General features: G+C 40.4%; 1 protein-coding gene and 1 long non-coding RNA gene across 10 annotated transcripts in view; one reads left to right on the top strand and one right to left on the bottom strand.

Moving 5' to 3' along the window:
* Nucleotides 1-26,743, top strand: part of ENOX1 (ecto-NOX disulfide-thiol exchanger 1) — a 358,808-nt gene that overhangs the window by 125,415 nt on the left and 206,650 nt on the right. The window lies entirely within an intron of this gene.
* Nucleotides 8,920-26,743, bottom strand: part of LOC308195453 — a 33,940-nt gene continuing 16,116 nt past the window's right edge. Inside the window, exons 1-2 of the long non-coding RNA XR_013951525.1 lie at nucleotides 12,569-26,743; nucleotides 8,920-12,294 (exon numbers count right to left, since the gene is read on the bottom strand). The exon at nucleotides 12,569-26,743 is cut by the window's right edge and continues 16,116 nt beyond it. This is a non-coding gene — a long non-coding RNA (uncharacterized lncRNA). The remainder of the gene's footprint in view (nucleotides 12,295-12,568) is intronic.

The raw sequence follows: 26,743 nt of genomic DNA, 5'->3' as shown, positions 1-26,743 counted from the left end.
AAGTACCATCTGGAAGTCCCCAAAGGGGAAAAGAGGCTGCTGAGGAGTCCTAGATAATGTGCTTAGATTAGATCCCATTTTTTTTTAGAGTATCTAAGAGAGCTTAGCAGAGGTCCACGAGCGTACAAGATGGGCCCTCGCAGACGTAAATCTGTATGGCTCCATTAATGCCAGCAGAGCACTACTAACTACAATAGAACAGGTCCTCGTGGACAGAGAGGTAATTCTCTACCTGAATGGCAGTAGCAGTCAGGTGATGAGATATTATCTTACTTTAAGCAGGCCTGTGTGATGCGTGGTCTTGCCTTGTTCCAGCTACCTACCAGGGATCTGTGGGAAGAATGGATCAGAGCAACCTTTGAAAAGGGGAAAAGAAGACCGATGTGAATGTGGCGGAAGCAGTGTGATGTATATCGTGCTGTGAGAGCAGGGCTCCTTGGGGTCCTTTTTACAAAAAACTGCAAATGGTTGGGTTGTGTGGCACACACTACCCAGGGCACAACGCTTCCTAGGGTGTTGGGTTTCTATCGTGGAGGCCAATACAGAACAAACAGAAAGGAGCCTACTCTGTGGTCAGTGTTGTCAATAGATGCCCTGAAATAATTCCTGTAAGGCAACGTATCTTCATCTCCAAATGTTAATTAATAATTGATCTTGTTATGTATGTAGAGAACTCTCTATAATTCAGTTCCCTGTATTTATGTCTCATAAATGACTCTGCCTTGTCAGATTTTATGGTGAAATAGTAGATCCAAAATTAGCATAATGTAACAACCAAATTGTATATATAGCCTTGATCTGCAAACACTTTTGCCCATGAATAATTTGAGTTATTACTACTGAACTCCCTGGGACTCACATATGCTCTTGCAGAATGAGAGCCGCAACGTTTATTGAATTACTTTCTTTCATACACTACATGTGTTCAAATGAAACTAATTTATCTGTCACGTATCTAGGCATCTCTCAGCATATATTATGTAATTAATTTTTTTATGTGTGGTTCTAATGAATCAGAAGCCTAGATAATGTTTCCAACAGATAGTTAGATAAAACTGAATGTGTTAATGTTATTAGATAGAATCTTACTTTATATGTGTGTTAATAGGTATATTGTAGTATTTAGCACATAGTGTTATTATCTGTTAGCAAAAACAGATATCTATCCATATAGAGACATATACAGATAGATATGCAGGCATGTAAGATTTCCTATCTCTCTCTATCTATACATTGCATATACATAGATCCTATGCATTTCAAAACACAGACAACTGGTATGATACTAAATAGAGTAAACCAGGAGTGGTTAGACCAGACATTTCTACCCTGCGAGGCAGTTCTGTTTCCCTGCTCATGCTGGATGGGGGGGTCTGTGTGAGCCTGCTGCATCTTCCCGCTGCCTGCCTGTGCTGCTCCCCGCTAGCCCAAGCCCAGCTGTGAAGAGTTGTGTGCAGGCGAGTGTGGGAAGATGGATAGCTGGTGGGCATCCCTAAGCGAGCCTGACGTGCCATCACGGTGTGGCCAGCCTCCCTCAGGTGTACCCTTACCAGTTTAACTCCGACCCATCTATCTTTGCTTTCATATGAACAATCAGATTCTATTTCTGGAGTTTAAAGGAGATCATTCACTTCACTGGGACCAGTGCACAGTGTGGCTCTGTGAAGAAGGAAGCTTGTAAGACTTGGTTTTAATGCTCGTCCAGTGTCTCAGTGAGGGCAGATGTCACCTGCTTTGTGTCAGGTGGTGTGAATCTGAAGAAACGTTGCACTTGGTAATGACACTGTGCTTACATGTATCTTAGCTGAAAAGAGGGAATGAAGGGAAAGGAAGAACCTGTCAATATCCTGTGAATTGGAAAATACAAAATAAAAAGTCATCTGATATTCTTGTATTTAAATGAAACAATAAGGAAATATACTGAGCTTGCTCTGAGGATTTTGCTTAATGATATACAAATAATCACTGAGATTGCAGTGTTTGAAATGAGTGTGGTTTATGATCTAATGTCTAAAGATCATTAACCAACATCTGCTATTTTCTGGAAACAGTGCTGAAAAAAGCCCCAAATATAAATTCCTTCAGTTAAATTGCCCTTTTTATATGCTGTAAGTAATGGGGAGAGAACCACAGGGAAGTCTGGAGGTGCTGCATGCGTTCAGGTAAAATGAGATTGTTCTCAGTCATTCAGAATTGACCTGGAGAGATTACTTGCTTTCCCTTGTAAAGGAAAAAGTGCTTGTTATGCTTACTTCTTTTATTTTAAATGGTCTTAGGCAGCCATGAAGGCTTTTAGGCAGGACATAGTACATTTGGCCGGAGGGCTGCCGGTGCTGGCTTTAATGCATTACTCGCTGGCCCTAATCTCTGACATGGTGGCTGTCAGGAAGGACGCTCAGTGCTCCCAGGTGGAGCTGATTGCTGATAGCCTTGCTTGGGTGGTGGTGTGCCTCCATTCACAAGCTGTCCTGTTCACATCACAGGGTGGTTCCTGGTGCAAGGCACAGCTAGATGTGAGGCAAGCTGTCCAGACTAGGCCTTAGCAGGAGAAAATCTGAGATAAACTGGTGTGTAAGTATCATTCCCCTCACTTATCTGGTTGTGTTATTTGGCTAGTATTAGTGTAGGAGCTGAGGTAAATCAGACGTCTACTGCTGTGCTTATAGACCGAGCTCGTAATATATAAATGCCCTATCTTCCAGCCTCTGCTCATAAGATAACTTTATATTCACGGGCTTTTCCAATGAACTAGTCAGGATGCTTGTAAGAGGAAGGTTTTTTAAGATTGAATCCCTTAAAAAAGATGACTGTAGATAAAAGTGCATCGATGCACATTAGGGATGAAATTTTCAAAGCAAGGACATCCTGTTGAGCTCTGTTTTGCCATTGTTGGCTTATATGTTCTTTCCTTTTTGTGAAATGCAGTACAAACATCTCTGTCAGAGGCCTTTTATTTTGGGGTTGATCTGAATTTAAGGTCAATAGCTTAAAAATTGGATTGAATAAAGGTGATAAAATTATGCTAAGGGAGCTGTTCCAATGAATTGGTTTTTGTTTAATTTGTTTTTTTTTTCTTCTTTTTTTTTTAAATATATATATATATTTAAAGAAACAACCTACAAGACTGCATTTACGTTGGTATAGTTGTAAACAATTACCATTGCTGAACATATTTCTACAAACATGTTTACAGGGTAAGATATGACGTGTACCGTTACCCCTGATAAATGAAATGAGTTCATGTAAAACTCAGTAAAGTAATTTGGGGTAGCTGATTCCTCAGTGAAACAGTGAAATATTTTAGTTTATTTTTGCTCTGGATCAAGAACACACATTGGGCTGGTACCATGGCCACCAATGCACAACTAATTCTTACCTTAACTTTTTCTAATGAGGTCTATTTATGTCTCCTCTCCCTGCATGATCACCAATCATTTAAGACTATCATCTAGGAGTAGGTGTTTTTAACACTTTTGTGGAGATAGTGATAACATGTAAGCATGAGTTGGTGGAGCTCAGCAGCATTTAGTTGCATTTTTCAATTTGTGGTTTTGACATGTTTCCTTGCAAGCAGCATAACATTTCAGTGTATTTCAGTTCTGTAAAACGAGGCAAAATTATTACTGTCCACCATACAAACTAAATGCAGGCATTAGTCTGTTGGTTTTAGGAAGCTCCTGAAGTCATAGACAATGACGCCATAGATGTGGAGAACTATTTATTACTAATATTTATTTAAGAGAATCCTTTTAAAGAGGATTAATTAATTTTCTAAGCCTTCCTTCCTTCCTTCCTTCCTTCCTTCCTTCCTTCCTTCCTTCCTTCCTTCCTTCCTTCCTTCCTTCCTTCCTTTTCATTCCTTCCTTTCTTGAAATTTAAGAAGAAGAATATAGGTAAAAACCAATGCTTTAATTTTATTAACCCAAACTTGTAATTTATCAGCCCTTGGAACTAAATGCTTCCCTTCAGATATAGTAGAAGATGTCCCTGCATACATCAGGCTGGCCTCAGGTTTCATTTTCTTATAGGCAATTGAGAAATCTGCCTTCGTTTCCCTGTGATTCAGGATCGTGCAATCTAAAGAGAAAAAGGGTTTTCAGAAAGAGAAATGACAGTTCCTTTAAGTTTATGTTAACATTATCACACAGACTGAAAAGGTCAGGAAATTTGAGATTGTCTGTAGTTGTACAGGCTGTAATGTTGGCTGAGGTAAGTTAACAGGCCTATGAAAGGCATTGGATTTGTGCTGAGTTAGCACATACAGCCCTGGAGCTATATATTTAGCCATTCTTGGTTAATTAATACACTAAAAATTTCATTTTTATGTATCTGCACATATACTGCTGGGAAAATAACAACTGTCTGAGATGGACAGAAAGAGTCGGCTGGATGTGCCCAGACTGCATACCCAGACCATCCTTTTTCTTTATAAATCTTTTGTCCTTCCTGAGGAGTTGCTTCCTTAACTGGCCATTGTCCTTCTAGCTGAGCAGGGCTAGATGAATTTCTCCATTAAAGGACTACAGAGCTATGCATTATGAGCTGGAATTTCAAAAACTTGGTATGCAGGAACAGGAAAAAGTGCTACAATAAATGTGCTTTTAACCTATTTAAATAACTTCTGTTGCTAGTTACTGCACCATAGTACGGATCAAAGTTGTTTTTTACTAACAAGCATTTGGACAAACAGTTTCAAATTTGTAGATTACATTGGAAACCACTCCTTGATTAATTTTTTTTTCCTGAGTTGTTTTTTGAATCCACCCATGAGTCACCAATGCCACAAGCAAAATGTTTTGTTATTGCATTAACAGGAGAAAAATGCCCTTGGCCCGTGGTCACATTGGCCAAGATTTTATGGCAGAATTTAAAATCCCCTAACCATAGGGATTTATAAATTGAAATATAGATGCAACCTTGAAATGTACAGTTTCAGCATTGTTGGCTGTGATAAATATGAGCCATAAAGTAAACCTGTGCTCTGAACCAGATTGGATCAAGCATTGTCGCTGAAGCTCCTTTGCCATTTTCCTGCATATCTCTTCTCAGCATCTGGTTCTGCAGATCACTTTTCCCCATTTCAAGGTTGTATTTTTTTCTATGCCTGGGGTAAAGGAATTGTCACATCCCAAGGGGGATCTTTGTTTTATTTTTTAATCTATCTTGCTGTAGCTTTATTTCTCCAGCAAGTGGTTTCAGTAATCCATACTGATGAGTTGTCTGCTCGCCAGGTAGGGTTGACAAGTAGATTTATGAACCAAGAGAAGATAATCTGCTTCCACAAGGGGTCACTGGTACCAGCGCACATAGCTACTAGTTTCTGCCATGCTTCTGTAAAGGGCAGGTTTAGACAAGCCTCTCGTCAAAAAGAGGAGAAAAAAAAAAAAAAAAAAAGAATTCTTACTCGTTAAAAGATACCTACAAAGAAAAGGGGCAAAGCAGATAAATGAGAATACTTTTCAGAACTTCTTTCCTTTCAGTAGTCAGGTAGTCAGATGTCAGAAGTCCTTTGTGCCATCCCTGCCTGAGATGAGACTTTGTCATTCTCTGCTGACGTGGGATGTTTGGGTGATGTTTAGTGTCTGTGTTTTAATGGCCATGAGGATTGCTAGAGCTACAGAAAGCATAAAAGGGAAACATTAATTCATCTGTAAAGTAGAATATGTACAAGTAATTAATATAATTTCTCCTGAAATCCATATGCCTGCCTGCTTATTGTTACAAGAGGTTGCTACTGGTTGTAATTTTAGGATGCTTCTCTCCTGCTTTTTGTGTGTGCACGCAGCTAAAGGTTTCTGGTGTCAGGGGACAAATCTCCACTTTAATTTGTCAGTCTGCCCGAAAATCACCTTTGGAGAGAGGCGACTCCATTAACATGAATTAATGGAGCCCTTTCTGTAGGCAGGGCTCTGCAGAGAGTGCTGGTGTTTGTAATAATCAGTACATTTCATGAGTGTGTTACTCCTGTGTTCCTAGAGCTTTATTTCAGAGCTGATCATCTCAGGGTGTATGTAGCTCCCCAGCACACTTAAAAATACCTCCAGCTTTTTGTCTTGTTTTGGCATCCTGTCTGTGTGCAGCTCATCGTCCCCCAGGAAAAACAGAGGAAAGCTTTTCTCTGCTATCTGGTGATAATTTTCTAAAGGTCAATGTTGTCATCCCTTTTACAGGAAATCTTACCTGTCAACTGCTGCTCAAAATGGCTAGAAGATATTTCTTTGCATTTCTCTTTCCATGTGCAGCTTGGTCTGAGCTGTTTTGCATTCACACTTGCTTCGTGCTAATGTTTTTTAAACAATGCACTGCCTTTAAAATCAGTTTCAGTCTTACCCCTTCCCTGTCATTCGCACCAATTCCAAAATCCCAGGAATGTGTGGCACAGATTCCTGACATGATACTTTAAATTACCAATATGGATTTTTTTTTTAATCTTTTCTTTTTCCTGCAAGAAGAACAAATTTAAGATTCATGTGAGGTGAAGAGACTGTAGCTCCCAAAGACACTGTTTTATCTCTTAGCGTTTAGAGGTCACTTTTAGAACTGGGCAGTGTGCGGGAATGAGTTTCTCATCAGAGAAAATCCTCGTTGTCATCAGTTGTAACATACATTCACCAGGCTCCAGAAGGACACTGTCTCTGCATCCCAATCAGCACTGTCCAGTGAAGGGAAAGGTCTTGAACTGTGCTATGTAATCACAGCTGCCTGGTCCTCTTGGCCAGTATGGAGTTGCGTTCACCTCTGCATTTGGTAGAAAAAGATGTTCTCCTCAGAGGAAAAGAAAAGAAGACAGAAAAACACAGCAGCTGCCATGCAATTTCCACTGTGAAAAGATCTGTCTAATCCAGGATGGACTTTTCTGCTCACAACCTGCAAGTAAATGCCTGTACCGGCAACTCTGGCTGATTTGTGCTGAGGGGTTCACTGGAGATGTGTGATGGCAAATGGCAGGTTGCAGACTTCAATGCTTATTTTCCCATGGTTTTCCTTGAGTTCCCAAAGCTCCAGACTACCTGCTGTTATTGTGGCAAGGGTAGTTGTTACTGCTTCCTCACAGAAGTCTTCAAAAACTGAAATCAGTAATTTCGCCCCACTGCAATTTCTTTTGTTTCTCTTTTAATTAGCATTTGTGGGATACGAATACTGGTTCTTGCTCAGCTGTAATCACGTGCCATTGTTTGGGCTGGAAGAACGAACAAAATTAAAAAAAAAAAAGAAAAGGAACATTTTAATTTGGATTAAACAAACATTTATCTCCTTGAACTGGTCAGAGAGAAATTAATTGTTTTATTCTTCTGATCTACTAATTACATGTACAGGGAAGCCCATGTAAGCTTTTTCTGCATGCTCTATCATTAAAGAATGGATTACGTCTGAATTAAATTACTGTATTTCCATTAAAGGTCTCTATGGGTCAGGATAGTTGGCAAGATTTATAGGCTAAAAGGAAGGAGGTCAATGGATGTCAGTGGTTAAGAAATATATTGTTCTGCTGAGGGAGTTATCCTTTCCTGAGAGTCTGAATTGCTCTTTTTCTCATTCTTAGCATCTCTTCACACCCTGGCACTGCGTGGACATTAATTCTAAACTACTGTAGTTCCTTGTCAGTCCTTACCCTTTCAACCACCAAGAAACATTGTGTCAAGAGCATGCTTTCCAAGTCCCTCACTCAGACAAGGAAGCATAAGAGATCATGATGGCAATGCTTAATTTTCCAGGACGAGATCTGTTCTTAATCTTGCTTTGTCGAGTGCAGTGGGGCTTTGTGTTTGCTCCCAGTGACTACAGACACAATTGCTTTCTCGCTGCAATAACTGTAATAACTGTCTTCTGTCTCCTCCTCTGGCTATGTCAGAAAGTAGATGAGAGTGGAAAAGTGAGAAAAAATTTGACAAAAAAATTGTTTCTTGAAGGTGAGGTTCATGGGCAGAAAAGACAGTAGATGTCACCTTCAGGTCAACAGCACAGAACAGTGATTTAGGACGGAGGGAAAAACTCTATTATTGTTTCTAAGAGTGACAGAAAGACAACTTAGGACGTCCAGTTGTTTTTCTACCCTATCATAAGAGGCCTTCTTCCAAATTTTGATTTCATAATTAGAAAATATGTATAATTATGACACAATCTGAAAAGCTGCAGTAAACACAGAAAATTGCAGGTGTCAAATTACCTTATTCCCCTTTTCCAGGTAGAGAAAATTGATCTGTGCAAGAGAGAAAAAATTGCAGACACATGAAATGTAAATGGCCACTTAACAAAAATTAAATACATAAATACCTAAATTTCTGCTGATTTCTAATCAACCGCTTGTTTAGGCAGCATACAAAGGAAAAGCAGGAAATCGTAAGCACCATTTGAGACTCGCTTCTCTAAGCCATATTAGTTGTATTATTACCATAATTAACACATTCTCTAATACAACCAAATACACCAGAGATTGCCCAAGGCTCTGGGCTTTGGGACAAATGACTGCTCTGTCTGAGAGCAGCAAACAGGCACGGGTTTCTCTCACAGTCTCTGGGGCGCCAGCATTCCCAGAGATTGGGAGAGATGCTCTGGCAGGTCTGGAGTGGAGCCAAGGTTTGGGGAGAGAAAGCCACACATCCTTCCTGCTGTTCAGCCCTGACCTCTTGTCATTCCTGTCTCATTCCTGGAGATGCAGACCTGGTCTCTGTGTCAGCAACGCAGACAAACCAGTCACCTAAGGGAACATAATAATAATAACGAAGCATGTACGTCAAGCAAGGAGACAAATTTACTTGACCGAAACAGCAGTTCTTCAGGAGGACCCACCAGCCTCTCCTTTCCCCACCTACACGTGCAGTTTGCCCTTGAGACTCACTGATTTTCCAGCCTGGCGGTTGCATGGAGGAAATCACAGAGAGGCTTTGGTGCCTTGCACGGCTCTATCAGATTTTATTGAATAGTTATTTACAGAGAGAGTGAATGAGTGAGTAGCTGCCAGACAATTTGTAATGTGTGTTGCTGTAAAGCAGAAGATAAGCCAGCATTTCCTATCATAATCTACTCACTCAGGCATGTGCAATCTTGCCCTGATTTTTCCTGGTGCATGAAGCACTTTGTGGGAGAGGATGGAGAGGTGGCTGCGAACACTCTCCTGACCTTGAATTTGCAGCTATATGTTTACTTAAACTTACATTCCTCTCCAAATGCTGTTTTTCTGTGTGAACACTTGCTGCAGCAGCAAGGGGGAGGCAGGAAGCTACGTGGCTATGAAGGGAAGAAGTGGACCGTGAAAGTTTCTCTGTTATTATGTTGTCCACATCTCTGGGAATCCTGCTGATGGGAAATCTCTCTGGAGTCCAGATGTCAGCCTTCCCAGGCTGAACCTCACACTACTTTCTGGAGAGGGGAAAAACGAAGGAATTTTTGTAGGATCACAGGAACTGACACATAATTTGGGGGTCCTTTAGTTCTCTCTTGACCATAAAAGTGGCTGGGAAAAGGGGGGAAGCAAGTCAAAAAGGAACTAAGAAATTTCCTGTAAGAGTTCATGCTAGACACAGGAAACAGGAGGTTTTATATATTCCTATTTCAAAATTTGTTATAAACATAGAATCTTCACACTCATGTTGTCTAATATATAAAAATCACAGGAAGGTTGAAGGTAAGCACCTCTGGGGACATCTGATCCAGCCCTCCTCCTCAAAGCAGGCTTAACCAGAGCAGGTTGCTCAGGTCTGCGTCCCATCAGGTTTTGAATATCTCCAAGGACGGAGATGCCACAGCTTCTATAGGCAACCATGCCAGTGTTCAACGACCCTAACAGTAAAAACGTGTGGGTTTTGTTGTTTTTTGTTTGTTTTTATGTTGAGATAGAATTCCCTGTATTTCAGTCTGTGCTCACTGCCTCTTGCCCTGTTCCTGGGTACCACTGAGAAGAGTCTGGCTCCATTTTCTTTACCTGCCTCAGGTATTTATCCACATGGATAAGATCCCCTGAGCTTTCTCTTGTCCAAGTAGAACAGTCCCACTTCTTTCAGCCTCTCCTCATACCAATGATGCTCCAGTTCTTTCGTCATCTTTGTGGCCCTTTGGACTTCCTCCAGTAAGACATATCTATCTAGAGCTTTTTTGAATCTTTTCATCTTAATTCTGAGAGACCGGAGGTTTATATTGACCTGCCTGTAGAGGTACTAAATGATTTTCCAAGTGCAAAATCTCATGGAATAATTGAAGTGGAAGGGCTAGCATCTAAGTTAGTTGAGGTCCCCTAGGACTGTGTCCCACTGAATTTTGAAACTTTCTAAGTGTGTCAATACTGCAGCTTCTCTGGGCCCTTGTGCCACTGCTGCATGACTCTCATTAGAAAGAAATTATTTTGTGTGTCCGGTTGGAATTTCCAGTGGCACATCTTTTGATTGCTGACTCTTGTCCTTCCACTGCACACCCCAAGAGGAGGGTCTGGCTTCATTCTTGCTCCAGTCCATCTCCTTCAACCACTTGTGTGTCATGTACATGAGGTCATGGTCTCCACTGAGCTCACTCCAGTTTCCAAGTGTCTTGTACAGGGAGGCACAAAGCTGTGCATGTCATTCTAGATATGGTCTCATGAGGGCTGTACGGAGGGGAAAAATCACTTTTCTTGGTCTGAAAATTGACCCACTTAATGCTGAGCCATGTAACGTATGCTGGCACTTCCACTGTGTCCTCCAGTGTGTATTACTTGGCATTTACTAGCACTGACATTTCTGTTTTTATTGTGTTACCTTAGTTTAGGTCTCTCTAAAGCTTCTCACAAACCTCTCAGATGATAAATGTAAGTTATGTGAAGCTTTCGTTATCTTACAGTCCTCATCATACACACGCTTTCCTGTTCTGTAATATATTTTTGGAATGCTATGAGAGGAGGAAATCTCAAAGAACTGTAAACTGTTTTTGTTCCAAGACGGAAACTAGTGATTAAACAAGATTCCTTTATCCTGTCTCCTTCCCATTTTTCATCTATGACACTATGCTTTGCTCATCTATGGATGATTAGTTTCTTTATTAGTTTTTTTTTTTTGTGTGTGTATGGCAACTGTTGGAGGTTTTCTGCTGCATTACTGTAGGGTGTCAGTCACAGACAAGGCAATTATGCTGGTAGGTGCTGCATAGAGAAGGGAAAGTAGGTATCCACCTGAAAGACCTTACAAGGAGCTCATATTAGACTAAAATTTGTGGGATGGAATACCTCAACTTGTACTTGGTTGCTTTGGGCAGAACTTCGTGCCGTGTTTCTGGAAGTTTCTGATGTCATGGCATCTCCTTCTTTGTAAAATTACCCTTAGCAGAAAGATGCCACAAACAGCCACAGGAGCCCACCTGCAGCATAACTATTGGCAAGACTTTTATTTGATGAGCAGGTACTTCTGAAGAGAGCATTGAGGGGCTGCAACAAAGTGGTATTGCAATTTTACAGAGACTTTCTCACAAATGCGGAGATGAGGCTCAGAGACACTACACAGACACCTCATTGAAAAGCTGGCAAGCGATCAGTGGCGGCAGGGACTATGGCCTATTTGGGTGTGCGAGTTGACCTTTTGATCTGAATAAAATGAGCAGTAAGGTGGAAGAGTCCTTGAAAGTGAAGACCGTTTGCTTGTTTGGTATAACAGGGAAAAGAAGCTTGAAGAAGAACAAAAAGACAGCAGAGTGTGAGATGAGGGAATGATGTCTGCAGCGGCATCGTGGATCAATACACCATCAGGACAAGACTGAGTTTGTCAGTGGCCAGGAAAAGGATGTCACAGTAATTGAGACATGAGGTGATGAGAGCCCAGATAAGAATTTAAAAGCATGCCTGAGAGTGAGAGGTGCTCCTGAGAGATGATAATTGGAAGGAATCTGCAAAATCCTGTGTACATCCACAGGGCAGGCAGGCCTCTGAGCGTACCTCAGGTGGGTCAGCCTGAAGCAGGCTTACTCCAGACAGCTCAGCCATCATCAGCAGCAGGGCTTTGACATGGGCTAGCTATGCTCAAATGGGCTATTAGAGTTCAGATGTTGACACCACTGGATTTCATTTCTCCTTGTTTGTGTTCTCTAGCTATAACTCTTTGGGGGGAAGAGATTCTAAAGCTCTAAGAAATTGTTCCATTCTATTTTATGTTTTTATTTTTTCCTTTGGGCCCTTTGGCCTGTGTGTACGTGAATAGTTGGAGTTTCCAATGTCTATGGTTTAGCAGTTTCTCACATCTCATTTGGTTTTCTCCACCTTTCTTTTCTTTCTCTTGTTACTGAAGTCACTGGTAAATACTGAAGAAAACTGAAAGAAATGAGGGATGTTCTCAAAACCTAGAATAAAACAGAATTTGTCTTGTCGAAGAACTGTGTGCAGGAAATTAAGGAGCAAAACCCAAACAACCTCATCTCCCCAAGGCAAACCATAAGATCAACTAAAATCCTTGCCAAAGGTGGAAAAACTGATCACAGTCCTACAGGATGTGACTGGGAGGTGGGGGGAAACCATACAGTATAACACAGTCACTCTTTCCCAGTAGATGCTCGCTCTAATTTAGCTCCAAGTATTCTTTCCAAGTCACTTATCTCATTAAAATTTGTCACACACCCTTGCCTGAGGCCCACTCCTTGCTTTTTTGTATGAGTGGCACAGTGCTTTGCGAGGAGGCACAAACCTGCTCAAATGTGAAGAGGGAGTTCTGCAAGTGACTTGAAATCAAGTGACTTCAAGGTGCACAGGGCTGAGCTTTAACCACCATGCCAGCTGAAAAGCAGAGCTTCGTGATCCTCCTATAAGAGGGAAAAAGCTGCACCTGTTAAGGAGCAAGTGCTACCTTGCAGCAGGTCATAAATACAGCCACAGGGTTAATACTTGTTTTTATTTGCAGCGGAATAGGAATGAGTCTGGTTTACATTCTTTTGCACATATGTGACACACTTGCTGAACATGAGGACTTTTATGAAGGTAGAAACTTTAGAAATGTAAAACAGTGGATTACTCATAGGAAAAAATCACACGCCTGCTCGTTTAGAAATTCTTTATTACATCTGCCATGAATTATATTTCACAGAAGTCCGAAAACTTTGATTTAACCTTGCTACTTTAAGTACAGTTTCTATGGAACCTTAATAAAACTTGTGCTCTAATACCTTTCAGAGTGAGCAAGTAGACAAAATCAGTGGGAGCAGAGGGATGCAGCAGTGTGAGAAACATTGCCCTTGACATTTAAACTTGAATTAATCTGATGTGACGCTAGTAACATTTGTTGGTGACTTAGGGAGAAGATGTTTGCAGTGGTGGGTGTGATCGCAGATGTCACCCGGTTTTAAGGCTAGTGCCTTGGATGAACCAGTTTCCCTGATTTCATGTTGCTGACAGAGAAGTCCTGGTAACGGAGAGTTTGTTAAGCTGCGTGATTCAGTCCACTGCAGGTGATGCAGCCTGTGTTTCTGCTCAGCAACACGTTAAAATCTTGTGTAGGGCCATTCTGTGTAATAGGAGAGGGTAACTGCATCCCTTGGCTGTTCAGTTCTTTAGCCACAATATGTTTCTGTGATACAGGTACATGTCAGTAAAAAAACAGATAGAGGCAACCAAATAGCCATCAAACAGATTTTCTCATTAATACTTAGCAGAGTGTTTGTCCTGTAAGAAATACACCGTTAAAGTTATTTCTAATCCCTGACCTGGGCAATTTCAGGTGATACATAAATGGATTATAACAAGATTCACATGTAGCCAGTGCAGGGCTTTCTGCTTTGACAACAAGGAGACACCCCACCCCAGCCCACCCCCAGCTTTTCTGGGGTAGTCTTTCAGGGGGAAGGTGCTAGGGGCTTCTACTTCAAGATATTGTTTCTACATTTCTTTTTACGTTTCTTCTTTACCCTGCAGCTCTGAAACCTTGGCAATAGACTTGGACTTCACTTCCAACCTTGACATTTTCATTTTTTAAAGCTAAGTCTCAGTAGCATTTGGTTTTACCCTAAGTCTTAACAGGAAAAAAAAAATCCCAAACCAAATGCAGGACGAAGTCTGATGAATTCTTTGCTATATATCATTCCAAATATGAGAGTCAGATGTCACCAACTGGGATTATTTGTCTTGAAAACTCTGGCAGTTTTACATGTCAGGGAAAAATTAAATTTCATTCTGTTAGCCTTGTCCTGTGCCATTCCATTTAGCTTCAAGTTTGAGCAAGCTAGAATCGTTCTATGATTCTATGAAAAGCAAGCATATGTACTTGGCCTGCACATGCACACATTTGGGTGACTGGAATAAGTCATTTATTTGCTCTGCTACTCTTGGCAAAATGAATGTTTATTGGATTGCTTTTGATATTTTGGTTGGTATTATTATTATTATTATTATTAACAGGAAAGGATGGAAATAGTGTTTGAAGCTTTTAGGTAGAGCACATCACTCAGTCCATCTGGGAGACTATGCACTGCCTCAGTTCTGAGTCATTCTAGGGGGTGAAGTGGTGTTTGCTGGAACCAAGCCCTGAAATGTCTTTGAAATTGCACCAGTGCATTGCCTGTCCTCTGGCAGGGCTTGGCATGGTTGGTCTGTCTGTCTGCGCCTTGAACACCAGCACTATGTGAGTCTTCTCCATAGCCCCCTTCAGGGCAGCTCTGTGCCTGCTCCTTGCTGCATTACCCTGGCACCTTTACTTAGCGTAGAGGAGCCAGGGATGGAGTAAGAATAAGATGTGGATCCCCTCTGAGAAACAGAAATAGTTTTTCACACCTCTTCCTCCTTTCTCCTACCTCTCTTTCAGGTATCACTCTAAGGGTAGAAATTTGACTTCTCAGAAAAGCCAGCCTCTTTAGAAAAAACATGAGCCCACTGCAGACACTCTGAATAAAGGTGACAGTGTGTCCCTAGCTGAGGGCCATTTTCCAAACTGAAGGAAAAAAGTATAAGCAATAAAAGCCAAGCATCATGAAAAAAACTGCAAACCTCAGAAAACTGCCAGAATCCAGAGTCCTTATCTCTTGTGCCCACTCTCATGATCCAGCAAAATACAATAAATTATACTGAACGGTATAGAGCTCAGAAACTTCTCATTTATAATGAACCTGGGTTTTTAGGTGTTCTTGTGATCTTGTAGGATATGTAGAAGCATCACAGATTTCCTAAATATCTGGGGAACTCTGGTCTTCACCTGGTTCAGTACACAAAGCCTGTACTCCTTATTTTCCAAACAGAGTTGAAATTAATGAGTAAAACTGTAACTATGTTAACAAGGCCCCTCTAACTATCTTAACAAGGGCCATCTAGTCCCATGCAGGCACATTAAAATCTTGCCATGCAGGGAATAAGGCTGGCAGAGTGGGACCCTTCCTGTGTATTCAGAAATCTGTTATACTTTTATGCTATTTTTTGAATGAATGAAAAGGTCAATGATAATTGCTGCAGAAAAAGCCATTTATCATCATGGCTGGGCAATACAGGGGATGTCCTAAGAGTCCAGATTTGCAGCTCCTACACACCAGACACACTCAGGGCTCACTGCTTGCTTGGAGCCAGGACGCACTGCTGTGCTCCGGTTCTTGTAGTGGCTTTTACAAATCGCATACAGCAAGCTCTGCTCCCCACTGCTGTCCGCTCTCCCAGCAAAATCCTGGAGGCTTGGACCCAGATAATACCTCAATCAGTGAGACTTTCAAAGCAGGGATTGGCCATTATACAGCTGATTGCATAGAGCCTGGACGTGAAGGCAGGCACAGATCCTGCTGACAGGCTTGAATAACAGGAGGCAACACTTAGCAAAGCCTGTAACCGCGTGGATAAAAAACTGACCAGTTTTTCCACTAAATGCTGAGGGCAGGTGTGTGATTGAGGGTACACAACCAGAGCTAGTGAATACAGAGCTCCCAGTCTCCAAAATAGATTCATGGCTGGGGAGGAAAACCAGTGCTATCTGGCCAATGGAGGGCTGCATTTACCTCCATGGCAGAACATGGCAGGAAAGCAGGTGAATTTGACTCACTTACAAAGAGCAAACCATTATCCCTGCCCAAAAGCACCCCAGTCTGCACAAAATATGCTTCCCTCTCCAGCACATAAGGACAGAGGCTGCTTTTGCTGAACAGCTGGTGTAAGGCAGAGGAGAACAAGAGAGCAAATGTAACATCTCTCCTGCTTCTGCTGCTCCTCCTCAATGGGGTTTCATCTGTGTTTTCGTCTGAGGAGCTGCCCACAAAGCCCCAGCTCTGCTTGTGGTCTTGCATCTTCTAGGAATACAACCACAATCCCCAAGAAATTGTTCTGGATGAAAAAGGTGGCACAGTTTGTCCCCCTTGCAGGCAGTTTGTATTTTAGAAGAATCCTTTTCTTTTAGCTTTTTTTTTTTTTCTTTTCCATTTTTCACTCTCTTATGTCTCCCTTCTTCCTGCCAAAGCTGAAAGAAGCCAAATTACATCTGACTTCTACGCTGCAAAGTATGGGTTTGAAACTAGCAACGTACGTTAGTACATTCCCAGTTTATTAAAAAAATGTTTTTCTGGGACTGATAAGGAAACCAATTAAAAGGCATGAAGTCTATTTTAATAATAATACTAAATGGGGCACTTCATAAATTGAAAATTTGCCATGCAAAGAAAAAGTGATTTATTGTAGTTTATTAAAATGAGTCCAGGATCCTTTAAAGAACAGAGTACTTTTATTTTTTTTTCCAGTTGTTTTGAAATTTGTTCTTAATTCTTGCTCCTCATTCAAAGAAACTTCCTGCAAACAGCCAGGAGGCAGTTCAACAGCTGTTCCATGGACTGAAAGCAATGGGATATTCGCTTGAGGACACAGTAGAATAGGGTGAATTATATGCAGTGAACAAATAATTTATTAGGCTGGCCCCATTTCTTTGTCATTTATCTGTGAACAGATCACGATTTCTGCAGTGCTGTTTGTTTTTCAGAATTTGACATGTGAAAACATAAATAAACAAATGTGACTGCTGAATTTCTTATGGACTTTAATCACATACATCCAGATACTCAAAGCATGTTGGTCTTGCTCTTTTAATTGGACATGTGGTACTGGCTTCAGTCTCCTTTCTGAATGGGATTTAGTGACCTCTGGGGTAAATTAATTTACAAAAATCAAAATGTATTTTCAATGAGACTTCTACAGAATCCTTTTAGAATTTACTATTTCAAAAACAGCTACAGCCACAGGATTATTTTTTTGAAGATCTGGGGAATGGGAAGCAGGCTGCAAAATATTAGCAAACCAGTCAAAACAAATGTATTTCTCTTCTTTTGGACAAATGTGTGGAGGAAGTTGGTTATTCTGACAGTTTCTATTAGGGGTGTAGCCATCCTAGTCAGCGCATATGCTCACAAGTGATCATGCTTTACGGCAGTTTTAAAGGTAAAAGCAAGAGAGTTTTATTGATACCATCTGTAAACAGTGTTATACTTTTCACTCATGTCTAAATGTCATGTGCATATTAAGTGTCTATTCTCCTGGCACTAAATATGGTTTAGTAAAATTTATATTTCGATTTGCATGGAAGTCAATCAGTAGAAGATTGGATGATCTGAAATGTGTAAACTTTTCTAGCTGAAGGAACTAAATTACTGAAATGCAAAACTAGTTACCTGCTTCATTAAGAAGCATGAGTACAGACAATTTTTATGAAAAAAATTATGGGAAGCAATTGGCTAGAGAGTGATTGCAGGAGATAGTCTGTGTACTAATTGGCTTGTTCAGGATGTACACAAAATCCGATTTACCATTCATTTGTAGTTTTTGTAAATGATAATATTATGGCAATTAAAGCATGAATCATTTTTTCCACAATGTTGTGATATTAACTTGAAGTGATCATCTGGGTTTAATTCAGATCTAAGAAGAAACAATTTATTTTAAAATGTTACCTTTCAAGTCTCATTTCTTCATCTACTCTCTGAGCATCTACTCTTTCGTCTGTTGTGTATTAGGTGTTCTCATACCCTGACTGCGGATTCTAAGGGTGTTCATATAAACAGATGTTCCTCATATCCTGTTTGTTTGTTTTCCTTTTCCTTATAGTGGTCGTAATTCCTCTGTATGTAGTGCTATAGACATTTTCATGGTGGAAAGCCACAGGGTCTTCTGTAAATACTGCTTCCCATGATGGACCAAAGACCATGTGCATCCCACAGTGATGTATGTTTGAGACAGGCTGGGCAGCAAGGGGAGGAAATGAATATTTGAGATGCTGAGGTGTTGCTGGATGTAGTTAACTTTAGGACGAAACCAATTAAAAGGTAAAAAGAAACTTATTAAGAGATATTTTACCCTGGAGGTTGGACAGAAAAGTGGAATTCTCATCTCTAAAGTTTTTTTTTTTTTTTTCCCTGTGCTTCATCTATTTCACTTTCAATTTGCTGAGATTTCCTCTGCACACATAGCAATTATTTCTCTCATGTCTACATGAGAGGAGGGGTTGTCTAAAAAGGGATCTTCTCCTTGGCTTCAGGCCCTGAGGGTCTGCCATGCATGCTAGCACTGAAAAACTCTGTAGTTAGCTGGGGGTAGAAGAGGTCTGCAAACTCCAAATCATGAGACCACTCATATTAAATAGGAATCACAGAAATGTATCCCTGGAAATGGGCTAAGGACTAATGGATTTTTGACATTTTTTTTCTTTATTCTTGGAGCAGGTGGAGGAATGATAGATTTTGTTTTAATCCAGACCTGTAGGATGAGAGAGAATGAAGTTATGTTGAAAAGGTTGCAGGAAAAAAAAAAGTCTCTGAGTTTGCTACAAATACATAAAATGTTTCTCACAGTTTGTAAAAATTGCAGTGAAAAATGAGCTGAGACATGGAGACAGCATGACTTTTGTTTATAAATATTTGTATTTCATGCTGAGAATTCCTTCAGCTGTGTACACACATTTAAAAATATTTGAAGATTTAAAAAAGTATCTCACTTCAACAAAGTAAATTCAATGGATTAAATGTTAACAGAATTTAATTCCTATTGATGCAGGACAGAGTGGACGTGCGGGCTGGTTCATATCCTGTGTCTGTGTTATTCCTGAGCTGGTCCTGTGCTCACAAGTTGACACTGAATTTTGCTGCAGTCTGAGCAAGTGTTTTTATTAGCCTACTTATTTTAGTAATTCAAGGTTCTCAAATAGAGAAAAAAAATTAACACAATGTAATTTTTCTGAATTATTGACCAAACTTTTGTGTTGGTCTTCAATCATGTGTCTGATTGTGTCTTTGTCACATTTAACCACTTTTCATACATACTCTCTTTTCTTCCTCCTCATCCCCTTTCCCTGCCAAACCACCATCAGACATGAAAGGTATTCTGCTCCAGCAGGGTCCCCCAGTGCAGGATGCCCAGGACCATGCCCAGGTACCCTATGATAATCTCCCAGGAGGAGACCCCACAGCCTCTCTGGGCAGCCTGGGCCAGTGCTCAGCCGCCCGCCCAGCACACAAGCGCTGCCTGGTGCTCAGAGGGAGCCTCCTGCCTGCCCCTTGGTGCCCACTGCCCCTGGCCTGGCGCTGGGCACCCCTGAAAAGAGCCTGGCTGCGGCCTCTTTGCCCCCTCCTTGCAGGGATTTTGTAGACCTAGGTAAGATCCCCTTAAGTCTTCTCTATAACATATCTAATGCTTTACACTATATGTCAAAAGTGGTTGCAGCTAAGGGTTAAAATACCACAATCATCTGCTAAAACCAAACTCTTTGGAAAACAGAATTTATTTCTTTTCATCCCAAACACTCATTACTTTCTGTATCTTACCTCCACTGAAATAGACAGCCGTGCTTTCACTAGCTTCAGCGGGGAGATATCTGATTACCTGACTGTTTTCAAATATGCCTGGAGGTCACAGCAGGAGCCATTTTTCAGAAAGGTTTGGATTCCACCCTGAGCTCTGAGTGCGCACCCAGGGGTTTCAAAAGGATGCGGCAGAGAAGGTTAAGCTATCCAGAAATCCTCTCTATAAATATTGATGAGGAAGCTGTGGGGAGTGCCATGGTGTTGAAAGATGCTACTTTCATTTGAAAAATGCAACAACGAAGGAACTGAACTCTTTTGAAAACCCAGTCATGTTTGGGGGTGCCAAACACCTGAGGATGTGATGCAGAGTAGTGAAACACTGTCGATATTGAGACTGCGATGAAACCTCCGTGGAAGGATATAAGTCTACAGCAGAGGTACATTTGTACCTATATGGCTTAGTTTGGAGCATTTCCAGTAATTCTAACAAGCTCGTCGCTTCCTGGCATCTCTCAGTACACACTGACAATCTCCTTGCTTTGGCAGGATCAGGCTGTTGGGTCTATAGTTGATCACTGTTGTAGGCAATGCTTGCTGCAATGCAGTGGGAACCTGGTAAGCATCACTTGCAGTTGTCTCAAGGCAGAGGGAGTTCAGGATCCACAAGGAGCATCATCTGCAGTTGAATATTAAAATGTTTGTGTCTGTGAGAGAGTTTATCTTAATACTGTTGAATTATATCTTCAGCCTGAACTAGAAACATCTACTGCACTGAATATAAGGCTCTTGACTGTGTTGAGCAGCTTATCTGTATTTGTTCTCTTGGAAACGCTTTGTCAGATGAGTCATTTATTTCTCAGGGCTGAGGAATACTAGGCAAACTAGCTGGTCTGCACATTTCTGGAGGGACAGTGATCCTCATTCGTACTTCTTATACCTAAAGGGTTTGGTGATCGCTACCAAATTTGACCAGCAGACTTTTGGAATGAGCGTATGCTGTTGTTCTAGTATCTTGAGTAAAGAGGTAGAGAAGTTGGGAATGTCAAATAACTTTCCAAGGCATTGACTTCCCAGGGCATTATTTTGTGTGCCTTGTAAAGTCTGGTTCACCCTTCAAATTGCATGTTCAGATTTGCATGCTAAAGCTGAAGGAGCAACTGGGACCTTTCAGAGCTGAGAAAGTTATATAGATTCGTAATACAGAATCATAGAATCATTAAGGTTGGAAAAGACCTCCCAGATCATCTAGTCCAATGCTTGGCTTAAGATTAAAGTGTAAAAATATAGTATGTGTTCCTATTATTTGACACAAAGGAGATCTCATGTGGGGGAAATAAATCTCTGGCAAATTCACACTGTTTCTTTCCATTTTGGATTTTCATTACAACAGACACCTTTCTTTTAATGTTGTAATAAAAATTGTATTTTTTGATGTATAATTGGGTTCAACCCAAATTGGTGTTCTCACATTTTTTGATACTTCCAAAGTGAAACTGACTTTTCTGTTTTCTTCATTTTAGATGGAAAATCAAAAAAAATCCTCCATAAATAAATATCAGAAATTACACTCTTTTGAAAGACTTTCAGTAATCTGCAGATTTGTGTCAAACAATGGCTGTGAAAGTCTGCATTCAAAACATTTCTCCAGAGAACCCTCTTAGGTTGTGATATGGTTAAATGCTAAATAAAAATTAGGAACATTTTGAATATCTGCATCAGAAATTTAATTATATCATGATTCAAAATGTGTAGCCTTCAGTATCTGTAAGAATGCTACTTAATTTCCTGCAAATGCTATCGGACTTATGCTCCAATCAGCTGGAGTATTTTATGCATAATCATGGGGTGTTCAGTGCCCATAATTAACAATTGTGTGTCAATTTGTCAAGCACCATAAAAAAAATGGGAACACAAACCGTACTTTCATTTTTGTATGGGTCAGCAGATATTTTTCATTACAAATCCCATTTTCCAGCAGAGTTCCTGAAATTACTTTGATATTTCAGTCGTTTAAAAACAAACACTAGCCAGTATGCAATTACATTTGATCCTGACTGGAAACTCTTCAGGATACAGTATTTTAGTTTAACTTATGGTTTATAAATAAGGGAGAGCAGTATTTTTTATATACTTTCTCTGAAATATCTGTCGGGTGGCTAAATAGTTCTTTTCATTTGTGCTTAGATCCTGATCTGACAAGCTGGATCAGGACCTGCTCTGTTTATCTCACTACAACTGCCCAGTCTTCTCTTTTCTCTTCTGTTTCTCAATTCATTCCCAGTGCTGACAACTATATAAGCGAGGGTAGCACATGATCATCCCATTAATTTCTGAGTACCTTGACGTTAAATCACAATCAGGCATCCGAAGGACTATAATTAAAACAAACAAACAAAATCAATCGATGGCCCCAGCAATCAGTTGTGCATCCCCTGCTATTGGAGTAGGGCTGTTGTAATTACATCAATTTCCTTTACTAGATGAAAAATCCTTCCTAACCCAGTTCTGTGTAGCAAGGAAGCAAATTTCAGCAGAGGCAAGTATTGAAATGGTTAAGACATGTAGTATAACGTGCTTCACTGGACTGTCTATGTAAATAAAATTCATATAATATATGAAGGCTCTACAGACTGCTGGGTTTCTATCCTGCCTGCTGAATCTGTCCATCTCAATATATATCTGTGGCTTCTGCAGGGAGCAGGTTTGTAAGCAGAGTTTAGGAACTTGCTGCATTCATTTTGTACACCCATCATCTTTTTCAGTCAGAAATCCCAGTGCGGCAATGCTGCTTTAGAAGCAAGTGTTAGTTTTTCCTTATTTATAGTGGGTAATGCTCGTATTGGACCTATACACAGAACGAATGTAAACAAAAAAAAAATCTCTCCTGAAAACTGTGAAACTGGAATAGTTTGTGCATTTTCTATCATTTATTTTTTTAATGATTCTTTTTTTGTTGGAAAAACAAATCATGCTCGTCCGTGTTATTCCATTAAACTTCCAGTTACAGCTATTGAAATTTCTGGACACCAGGCACAGTGTCAAGAGGCAGAGAGACTCACAGATCTGGTTTCCCAGAGGAGGCTAGTATCTTTCTTATCACAGCTGGTGGCTACTTTTATATGCCTGTAGACCAAAGAAAATATGGAAGAACCTATTTTGGCTGGGAAAAAATGTGGAAATTCTTTTGGCTACACTACTAACTTGGAAGCGGGATGATTGAACAGAATTTAACTCATAACAACTGAAAAGCAAGGGATCTGTGTGGGTAGGCTAGGAAGCTCAGGTTTGTTCATGGAGCTTCTGTGTCACATTTAAATTTGATGTATAATTTGTAGCCACCTGCTGAACCAGAAAGCAAATGCAACTGAAGAGGGGTGGGGGCAAATTATTCCTTTCTGTGAAATGGTGCACCTCAACCTTGTTTTGAAAGAAACGTTTGCTGAGGTTGGAGAAGCTGCAGTTGCAAGACTGAATGAGTATATGAGCCTTTTGATAATGCTGTCACATAAATGCCACATATTGGCTCTTTCTGTGGATTCTTTTCTCACTGGGAACTGTACTAAAACTTCTAAGAGGTTTATGAAACTGCTATTAGACAGAAATATTTTCTTTTATTTTTTTCTTTTTTTTTTTAAATGGGATTAAGTCCAAGTTTCAGTCCTGAAAGAATCCCTACGTTCTCAAACTATCACAGTCCTTTTCCTGTGTGTCTATACACACGTTTATTTTCTTAGCATTCTGCTGTAAAATTATTAGTGAAAACTTTTCTTTTTGTTCTTTCTGGTGTATTTTCCCCTTCTAGTCCAAATATCTTTGACTTCCCTTTCTCATGAAGAAATTAAATACACAAGAAGACTATTCCAACAGAGCACAGCAAAACTGTATTTTAATGTCATGATATATGCCAGTCCATTTGACCCAACATTCAAAATAAATCCTTGTTTTCATGTTGGATGACTTGTATCAGGAAAGAACATTTTGTGATGAGCATAGTTTTTGTGTAAAAATTAAATGTCACTTCTGTATTCTAGATATCAGTTGTGTATTTATGACAAAGCATTGACCACAATATTATTCAACAGACAAACTTGTCAGTGCAGTACTACAGTTCAGTTTTAAACAATTTCTTCGTGAAAACTGCATTTGGAGCATCATCCACTGCCGTTGCAATCACCTATCTCTTTTTATGCTTCTGGTGATGGATCCATGTATTTGAAGTGCATTTTAGGAGAACTGTGCTGTTGCAGATATTAAAAATAAGTTTTAGGGCCTACTGGTTCAAACTCAGGTCAGGGTGGTAGCCATGAAATACCATAGCCATCTTAAAACAGGTGAGATGACCACTTAGAGGTCTTACTCAAGGTCATACTTAAAGTGGACTTTATCATATTAAACATAAATAACAAACAGTTAACAAAATTCTCTATTTTCCTCCCTGCATTTAGAAAAGGAAACACTCTGACTTCACTTTTGCTCCAGATTTGGGAAAAGATGTTAAAAACTAGGTCTTAGCATCTCACTTTAACAAGGAGATCAGATTTGGGAAATAAGAATTGAATCACCTCTTGGTGTATGGAGTTCAGGAACATATAGTCTCTTCATACAGGCTTCATCATAGAAATCTTTGAGGCCTTTTTCTTCCACTTTTCCCATTGGAAAGCTGTTTCCAAACCCAATTAATGGTTAAGAACTTTATTTGCGTTCCTAGCCTAAATATATTCATGAACAACCTTTATCCATTTGTTTTGTGACACCATTACCTTTTATCTTGAATAGTTCTTTATTAATAATTAATAGAGTATTAATTAATAATTAATAGAGAGCAAACATATCCTGCCTTACCTTCCTGCTCAGCTGTTCCTCTTCATTTTGCTAGACTAAACAATCTAAGCCCCTCTAATCTCCCCTAAAGAAAAAGAAAAAAAAAAAAAAAAAAAGAAAAGCTCTCACCAAACTGATTTTTGCAGCCCTTTTCTGCACCTGGTCCATTTTCATTTTATGATGACAATGGCCAAACTCCAGCTTGCAAAATGCATGTGGCTCATAAGCTTTTGCAATGTGACTCTCTTGCTGGTTATCCAGTGTTAGTGCTGTTGTCTAAAATGCAAGAGAAGCATCTTGCTGGCACTACAAAGTAAGAAAATAAAATACACAGGCACAGGATCAACATATGATGCTCTGATATGTGCGGTGCTTCTGACTTGAAGTAGCAGCTTAAAGCTCTGCTGTGTATTCCACAGTGCCTGCAGGAGCTGCAGGCTAAGGACACAGGAGCAAGGTAGGACATGGTATTTCAGAGGGGAGATGTGCAATAGGAGGCAAGGAGGGAGGCTGATGAGGTTGAAGCACTATTTTGGGAAGGCTCTAAATGAAGAGGTGAGGGAGATGCAGCCTTTGGGCTGTGAACATTTTGCAGTGGGCTTGTAGACTGTTGCTCAGATGAAATGTTAATAAACACAGTCTGGAGCTCAGCTGTCCTGCTAGCTTTCGCACCCTAGGATTTGTCTATATGGCAGACTGCAGTAACACCTGAGCAGTGTGAACACATGACTCCTGGTGCTATGAGGCTGTCTGTTGTAGTGTGATATTCCACCTGGGCTGATTAGCCTTTCTCACATAGACGGGCTGCTCCCAGTGCCAAGGCTAGCTGCCATGGTCATCGTGACCTTGGATATGCCAGCCGTGCTCTATGGGCTTAGATGATGGGCATATAAACAGCAAAATCTCCCATAGTCTCAAATGTTTGTCAGGTACGTAAATATCTCAGATTATTTTCCTTAAATTATCCCTATGGGGATCATTTATGCAGCAGTTTTATAACTAGTTTCTGCATAAAATATAGTCCTGGTACTCAGGTTATCTTTTATGTAGTCAAACATTTTCTTGTTTGCATGCTAATCTAAACTCTCCATCACTGAATAACTTCAGCAGCCGGAGTGTGGTTTTCTTATGGTGCTTTGCTTGGAAAAGAAAATGAATGTGTCTGCTTTTCCTAATCATAAATTCAGTCTCCTGTTTCTTTGTTATAACTCTTTTGATGTGAACAAAACTCCAAATCCGTTTTTTGTGAAATTTAAATAGCAAGTATATTTAAGAACTCATGTGTATTAACAGTAAATTCGCTGCAACTGGATGGTTAGTAAAAGCTGGGGCAACGTCTGTGTTCAAAGAGTTCTTTCATTTTTCATGCTTCACTTTTGACTGTGCCTGAGATATTGTTTCCAGCCTCAAAATAAGTACAGGATTTGCCGTTCCAAGGTGGTGAATTAAGACTTCCAGTTTACTTTATTCGGGGGCCTCTTTTTGTTGTCTCATAGAAAAGTGTAATCCTGGTAAAGGAGCATGGATGATACAGGATTTCCAGTTTGATGGAATATGTCAGGTTTTTACAAAGTTTAGGGTGGAAGTCTGTCTCTCTGAAGAGTACATCAGGTCATGTCAATGAGGAGTAGCACTTCTGTATAAGTGTTATATATGTGAGGGTTGTATGTGTGCTGTAATGTGAGGGCTGCAGCAGGTGTCCAAGCACTTAACATGCAGCTGTCATTATACCTGTGTCTATGTATGTGTTACAGGTACAGCACCACACATTTCCAAGGCTTGGACAGCCCAGGCTCCCAAACTCTCAGTTACAACCTGACTGCATGTGACTGCATCTGCCATATCTAAACCAACCCGCATTTAATTTACCACTATCTAAAACATTCATGCCGTGATGACTGCCTTTGTGGTTAAGAACAGCGGGCTGCTCCTTGGCCAGAGAGCAGTGATATACTCTTACTTGTAGGCTGAGTATAGACATATGACCATGCCTCAGCTCTTCCTTTTGGGTGGAAAGCAATTAGATCACTGACATGGTGTCATTGCCAGGATTTCTTCGGACCCAGATTGTCTTTCTTTCACCTAGTCGATGGCATGAGGAATGCTGAAGGTAAAATAATGGTAATTTTCTTATGCAGGCAACAATGAAAAGTGAAGGTGCATTCTCCTGCAGTGTCTGTGCCAAGGAGTGTCTCAGAGAGTAAGGAAAGGACATCACTGGGGACAAGGCATC

This window comes from Anser brachyrhynchus (genome assembly GCF_964034855.1).
Source record: "Anser brachyrhynchus genome assembly, chromosome: 1".
Taxonomy (NCBI): domain Eukaryota; kingdom Metazoa; phylum Chordata; class Aves; order Anseriformes; family Anatidae; genus Anser; species Anser brachyrhynchus.
This window is presented reverse-complemented; position numbering and strand designations above follow the sequence as displayed.